This window comes from Lepidothrix coronata, unplaced genomic scaffold (genome assembly GCF_001604755.1).
Source record: "Lepidothrix coronata isolate B3197 unplaced genomic scaffold, Lepidothrix_coronata-1.0 Scaffold23, whole genome shotgun sequence".
Lineage (NCBI taxonomy): Eukaryota > Metazoa > Chordata > Aves > Passeriformes > Pipridae > Lepidothrix > Lepidothrix coronata.
The window spans coordinates 1,425,698-1,432,291 of record NW_016690203.1 but is presented as its reverse complement, the minus strand read 5'-3'; the positions used below and the strand labels follow the sequence as shown (position 1 = coordinate 1,432,291).

Genomic DNA, 6,594 nt, shown 5'->3' with positions numbered 1-6,594 from the left:
GATCGAATCAATGTCTTTCTCTAGGAGACGTTGAGGAAACAGTATTCGAAAACTTACAGTTTACATGAAACAGTCACCACTGTGATCCACTTCTACTGCATTGTTTTATCTTCAGCAAAGTATTTTTCTGGTTCGCTAAACTCTGAAATATATTAAAATGTATGCTGTCAGGTTAGTGTACTTTAAGTCCAGTGGAAACCAAAATAGTCCTATATAAGTTGCACCTAGTTTCTCTGGATCGCTACTAGGTTTTGTTTGTGGGTTTTTGTTTGTTTAGTACTGTTACCATACTGACCAAGAAGATAAAAAATCTCATTTACTAACCAGCTTTTACATTGTGTCTGTTAGCCCTTCCCAAACATGAGACTACAGTAGGAAAAAAAAAGGAGGCATGGAATACTTTAACTTCTTACCCAGTGTCAATGGATCATACAGTCTCTAGAACCAAGCTTTCCATGTGCAGATTAACATTTCCTGAGACATTTAGTCAAGTAATTCTGAACACAGCTTGATTACTAGATGTAATCAAGGCCAGGCTTGCTGTTTTGGACCAGTTTTTTCCAGCCAGAGTAAGCACTGTTATTACCAAGTCTTGCTTTTCCTGGTTTTCATCTTGTTTACAGGCTGGAAAAACAGCCTGTCATAAGCAACTGAGGGAAAACTAAGCTAAGTAGAAACTTGTCATGGATTTGGCCTCATTTCACTCACACCCTTTCCCAATATTGCAAATAGACTCCTGAGAGCAAGCATCAATGCCATGCAAATCTAACTGGAAAAGTAATAAACAGAAACCTATTTTGGATTGTTTTCTTGTTGCTTATAACCAAGAAAGCCACATAGAAATTGAATCCATTTCACTGAATCTGTTTACATGTTCAGAAACAGAAAATTAGGAAAAAATAAAAGTAAAATAATGCATTTTCTCATGCCCTTGATATTCATATTTCCTGTCATATATGTCAGTCATTAAAGAAACATTATCTGGTATCTGTCTGTAACTTCTCTGCATTTCCCTGTATCCTATTCCTGTGCTATTTTATTCCTATGGAAGATAAAAAATTAGCAGTCTGTAGATCAAGTAATTATAATCGTGAGGCCACAGGTTGATAGGGCCTATGGAGAAATGTCTACCTTTAAAAATGTAAGTATAATTACTACATTATGCCTTGGAATAAATGGGAGAGAGGGGGAGCTGTGGACTTCTGTCATGGCTATTGAATCAAAATGAGGAGGAAAGGAAAAATCACTGGTTAGGGCAGAAAAAGACAGGTTTATAATAACTTTGGGCCAGATCCTTGAACAGTTTTTATTCATTACCTATCTCCTTTAATATTACTGCTAGTGTTTCTGTTTTGCAGAGTTCTGCAAGATGTGCCAGGCTAACTGATTTTGCATCTCCAAGTCATTCCCAGTTAAGAAGAACATTATCTGTGCTGCTGTGTAATAGTGCAGTTGCTTGCTAGTGTAATAGTGCAGATATGAACAAGTTAGCACTGGGAGGAAAGCTTGTCTCTCCCACCCCCTTGCTCCACAGCTGGCTAGAACCTCTCCAGGTCTGAGAAAGAGGCTTACATTTGATCCCCAAAAGTCCAGTGTGTAAAGACAGAATAGTTGACCATCTTTTCTCTGTAGATGTAGTTGTCCATTCTAACTTTCCTTATGCATATGAAGCCCTAATTCTTCTGTTTTCTCTAGGAAGGAATAGAGGATATTTTGCATGAAGGTAGTCCGTTGGGAACTCAACACTTCTTTTTTCTCCACCTGGGGGGTGACTTCCTTGAATGTTACTTAATCCCAATACATGACTGTGTTAGGGGTATATATGTCCCTAAATATCCTTAATATTTACATATAAATATGTAAAATGCGTATAGAGGTTTCCTCGCTATAGATGCTATTGCACTTGGGAACTTGCTAAAACACAGTTGACAATTTCTTGCCATATTTTCAGGCTTCAAATGAACCCTTTGGAAACCTGCACCTTTGCAAAGGTATCCTCACTTGAAAATGACACCTTCGACATCTCCAGCCTTGGCTGCCTGCTCAGAAGCAAGGAAGACCAAGCAGACTGGGGAAAAGAGAGTCAGTGGAGCAAATGAAGAAAAGGGTAAACCTGGAATAAATGCCCATAGACACGAATGCAACTTGAGCTTCTCCTAAATCATGGCAGGAAGACGGTTATCCTATGGTTATAAGTATAAAAATACCATAATTTGGGAAATACAGTGATGCTAGCTACTGGAAGTAGGGAAGAGAATTTGCATGATGTCATACTAGAAATACTTTCTGCTGCTGTTAATTTACTTCTTTTCCCTTTCTTCTGATTTGTTGGGCAACTATAGACAAGGCTTGTAACATGCCATGGCCTCTGTTGACTCATTAGTGAAGTGGGCATAGTAATGTTACCTACCTCAGAGGTTAAAGATTGAAGCTTAATTAATGCTTTCTTCTATAATCTCTGTTGAAAGATAGTACAATATTGCAATACTCTTACTGTATTATTACAGTTTTTTATTTTTATTATATCTTTCTCATCTTTAGACTTTGTTCTCATTATGCTCTCTTAGTATTTATTTCACAAAAGCAGCTTGAGAACTCTTTCAAAATGGGAGAAGAGAAAGACATGTAGTAATAGAGAGAAAATAACATTACAGTAGAAACACTCACCTGAGGTGAATTCCAGTCAGATATGGACCCTTTCAAGGTGGAGCTTATGTGGGATGTGAGTAGTACATAGCTTCTAGAGATGAAGAAGGATTTATCTCACTGTGCTGCCGGTTTGTGCAATCAGAAGACCACAGAGTGTGCCATAAATTAAAATCTCAACTTTGTCTTGGATGTAAATGCTCAAACGAAAGTTTGTCTTTGGATACTCCCAAAAATCCCAAGCCACTGATGTTCCCAGTCAGTATTTTGAGATCTGCACTCATTTTTGTCTTCATTACTTGGAACAGAGTGCAGAGCAACAAAGAAATTTATGAAACATTTGCAGGAGAAAACAAAGGATGTAGTAAGTGGTTGGACTTTGTGGCTGGATGAAATTTTGGATCAGTTTGAGTCTAAGGGACAAATACTGGGCATTTCTTTTAAAATCCGAAAAAGGGAATGGGCTTCATGCCATATGATCATTTTCTTTCCTGATGGGACTGGAGGCCTACCATGCCAGATCAGCTAAATCTGGGCTTGACCAAGCATCTCATTGCCAGAAGCCCTGTTCCTAGCAGCATTGCACACATTTGCTTCTGCCCTTAGGGGAAAAGGTCCATTTCTCCAGCAGGCGTGGAACTATGGGCTGAGTGTAGTGAATGCTGCTGGATGTTAGAGAGAGAGTTACCTACTGCAACTGTGTTTGTGGAGAAAAGTGTCCAAAAGTCTCATTATTCACCCCACAGCTTTGCTTGAGCAGAGGAGTGCTCTGGCCTGCCTGGCACCTGCAGGACAGCAGACTGTAAGACAGGGAAAGTTTGCAATCAGAAGGATCCACTACAAAAAGAGAAAGTGATATGGGAAGTGAAATCCTTCTTGTTCTATTTGGATTAATAAAATTAAATAATTGCTTAAAACCAAGTGTGAAGAAACATTATTATTCTATTACTAGTATGAATATTTATATATTTTAGAAGGTAACTCTGTCTTAGAATTTAGATAGCTTGGATTGGACTGGAAGATTTTGCTCATTAATAAGTGTGAAAGAAATTCAGCTCCCAGATTTTGGACAATATTCTGTCACCAGCAGGAGCAACTTAAATTAAACAAGTGTCTCTTTTTCTGGACCTTTGATTTCTGGAATATTTTTGAAAACTCTTCCTGGCTACTGATGAGGTGTGAGTCAAAATTATAGTATGATTTTGCAGTCCTCAATTGAATTTGCATTGTACAAACACCTTCCTTTGAACTGTGAATTGTGTAAATTTCATGTGAAAGTAACTGAGAGGGAATAAACAGAGAACCCCAAGTGTAATTTTTTCCAGACACTTCTCAGAACATAAATTATCTTAGATAAAGCAGTAAAACCCCCTTACTCTTCCACAGTTAACCTAATATTTGATTTCTGGTAATTATTTCATGGCTAAGGCCCCAATCTGAGACATAGGAAATCTATGTCAAATTTCTGGCCCTGCCACAGACTCCTGTGTAACCTGGGGCAAACCAATTAATACTTCTGTGATTTCTTTCCCTGACTGTAAAATGAAGATGGTTCTGCCTTTGCCTGTCTACAGAAGTGCATTGCCAAGTACCTTTTTCAGCAGAAAAGTAAAATTTTGGAAGGAAGATTACTTCCTTATTCCTTCTGCTCGTCTTCCAGCCCTTTAGCTGTGCTAGTATGTGTTTGCAGGACCCGGGGTGTAGTGGGCTGGGGGGGAGGAAAAAGACATGGGCATTTAACCTGGATCAGATCACTAAATTGAGGGATACTGAACTGAAGGGTGTGTGCTGGGCTTCTGGGGTGAAGAAAGAATGCTTCATCTCAGCATCTTTACTGAGGAAAAGGCTGAATGGAATGGTACCCCACCTTCTAGTTGCACATCAGTCCCACCAGCACAGTTGTTGTTTATATCACAGTAGCTAGACAGCCAAATTGCTATTGGAGTCAAATTGTGACAGACTCTAGAAATGAAACCATTTGTTAAATGACTATTGTCCTCAGCAGCTACTTTAGAATTGGAGATGTTGATCAAAGAAAATATCTCTGTTTTCCGATTGGGACAGTGAATACAGTCCAATGAAGTAATTTGTTGACAGTTGAAACTGCATCAATGCTAAGAACTTAAATCAGTTCCCTGAAATCCCTGCTTAGTGTTTTTCTCAGAGGACTCTCTTTCCTCCCCACCAGCTTGAAGATTGTGCACATAAATTAAATGAATTCAAACTGTACCTTTAGTGGAATTAGTGGGTATTTCTGCCAGGAAAATATGTTTTGGGCAGGACCTCATAGTATCACACAAATGCAAACAGTAATGACACTAGTCCAAATATATGAGGTTATCAGTCAAAGGGAATAAATTTCCCTGATCGATAAAACACAGGAATTGCCATTCTGCAGGCCAACACTGGAGCTTCCAAAAGAGGGCAATAGCCAGAGGTGTAAGTTTATGGGTAGAAATTTGTGGGTTAAGCAGTCAACAGCACCCCTCACCCTAGGGCCCTGTGCTCCAAACCATGTGCCTCTCCCAACATCCCTTCATCCACCAGTCCCTCTTGCTGCCCTGCTTGAGGAAGCTCTATAGATTCTACAGTGGCAGCGATGTCACAACTTCCCGTGGCCTCCCCTTGGTGCTCAAGGCTCCACATTGGTCCAGATAGCAGTTGTAAGATCTTGCAGGTGTGACAGGACCTGCCCTTATCCCCCCTGAGTGTGTCCATACCTTTTCAAAGGTGAGTTGGCAGAGCCCTCTGCGCCAAACAGCTGGGGATCCAAGGAGTGGGCAATGGGCACCCCATTTCAAACAGGCACATGAAGTGCATGGCTTTGCCTGTCATCATTTGTAACTGAAGAAATAACTTTGTCAGTTGATTGCCAACGTAATTACAGAGAGAGTGCATGGCACCTTCTCCCTCAGTGAAACTCTATAACCTACTTGCAGCATTATTAGTATCTGTGTATGGTTGTTCGCTGTCTGCTGGCACAATTATCTTGCTTTAATTTAGGACACTAATGATATTATAAGATAGTTTGATGACAGTGTAATTTCTTTTTATGTTTGTTGTTACTGGATGTATCAGTTGGTTCTGATACCATAAAACACAACATTTCATGTCTTCCCAGGGAGGAGAAAGGAGGAAAAGAGGGCAGTAGCAGGGAGGCAAGTAGAGGAGGAGGGAGAGGAGGAAGAGTAAGTCATTCAGCGCTCGCCTGATATGCTATTTGAAGTGAATGATAATTTCTTAGTACAGCAAAGCTGGCAGCAGTGCTTTTGCTATCAGGGTTTTTACCATGGTTCTCTGCTTATCTCTCAGCATGACCACTGAAATCTGTGAGATCACACTACGAGCCATGGTATCCTGTCAGGTTTGAAATTATTTCCGACAGGCTACAAAAACAATTGGGCCCTCACTTTGCCTGCTTTTACAGTAGTTGAAGTCTAATTTATAAGATAGATCATTCGCCTCACTGGTTCTGTCCTTGATACTTCAAGCAATGGCTGGTGTTGGTGACTTTTGTTTTGTGATTCTTGCATCTTCTATGGATTTTTTCATTTGATTTGTTTAGTTTTTTGTTTTCCAACTCATATCCCTATTTGATAGGCACAACTTCTTTATCCAAATGCATTATTTCCCTGCAAGTAGCTGCTTCACTGTTCATATCAGCTTTGACCTTCACAATACATCACCGCCTGCCTGAGCTTAGATGTATTTAATACTCTCTGGAAAGCTCTTCAGTTAGATTTTAATAGTATTTGTTCTACCTTTGTGCATGAAATAAGAGAAAGCTTGTTTTCCCCTTAGACCACAGGGCAATGCACAGTTGCTGATAGAGACTGTTAAAACATTAGACAGTAGTCATTTAAAGCTACAGAGTTGCTGAGGTCTATTAGACCTGTCTAGTTTTAACAGTCTCTATCAGCAACTGTGCATTGCCCTGTGGTCTAAGGG

General features: G+C 39.8%; 2 long non-coding RNA genes across 2 annotated transcripts in view; one reads left to right on the top strand and one right to left on the bottom strand.

Annotated features, from left to right (window-relative positions):
- Nucleotides 1-1,582: 1,582 nt before the first annotated feature.
- On the bottom strand, nucleotides 1,583-5,210 carry LOC108494144. Its single transcript, XR_001873757.1, has 3 exons — nucleotides 5,138-5,210; nucleotides 2,668-2,771; nucleotides 1,583-1,691 (listed from the first exon to the last, which is right to left on the bottom strand). It is a non-coding gene; the product is annotated as an uncharacterized LOC108494144 (long non-coding RNA).
- Nucleotides 5,211-5,265: 55 nt separating this feature from the next.
- The window catches only part of LOC108494142, a 10,041-nt gene continuing 8,712 nt past the window's right edge, over nucleotides 5,266-6,594 (top strand). Inside the window, exons 1-2 of the long non-coding RNA XR_001873755.1 lie at nucleotides 5,266-5,376; nucleotides 5,768-5,834. This is a non-coding gene — a long non-coding RNA (uncharacterized LOC108494142). The remainder of the gene's footprint in view (nucleotides 5,377-5,767; nucleotides 5,835-6,594) is intronic.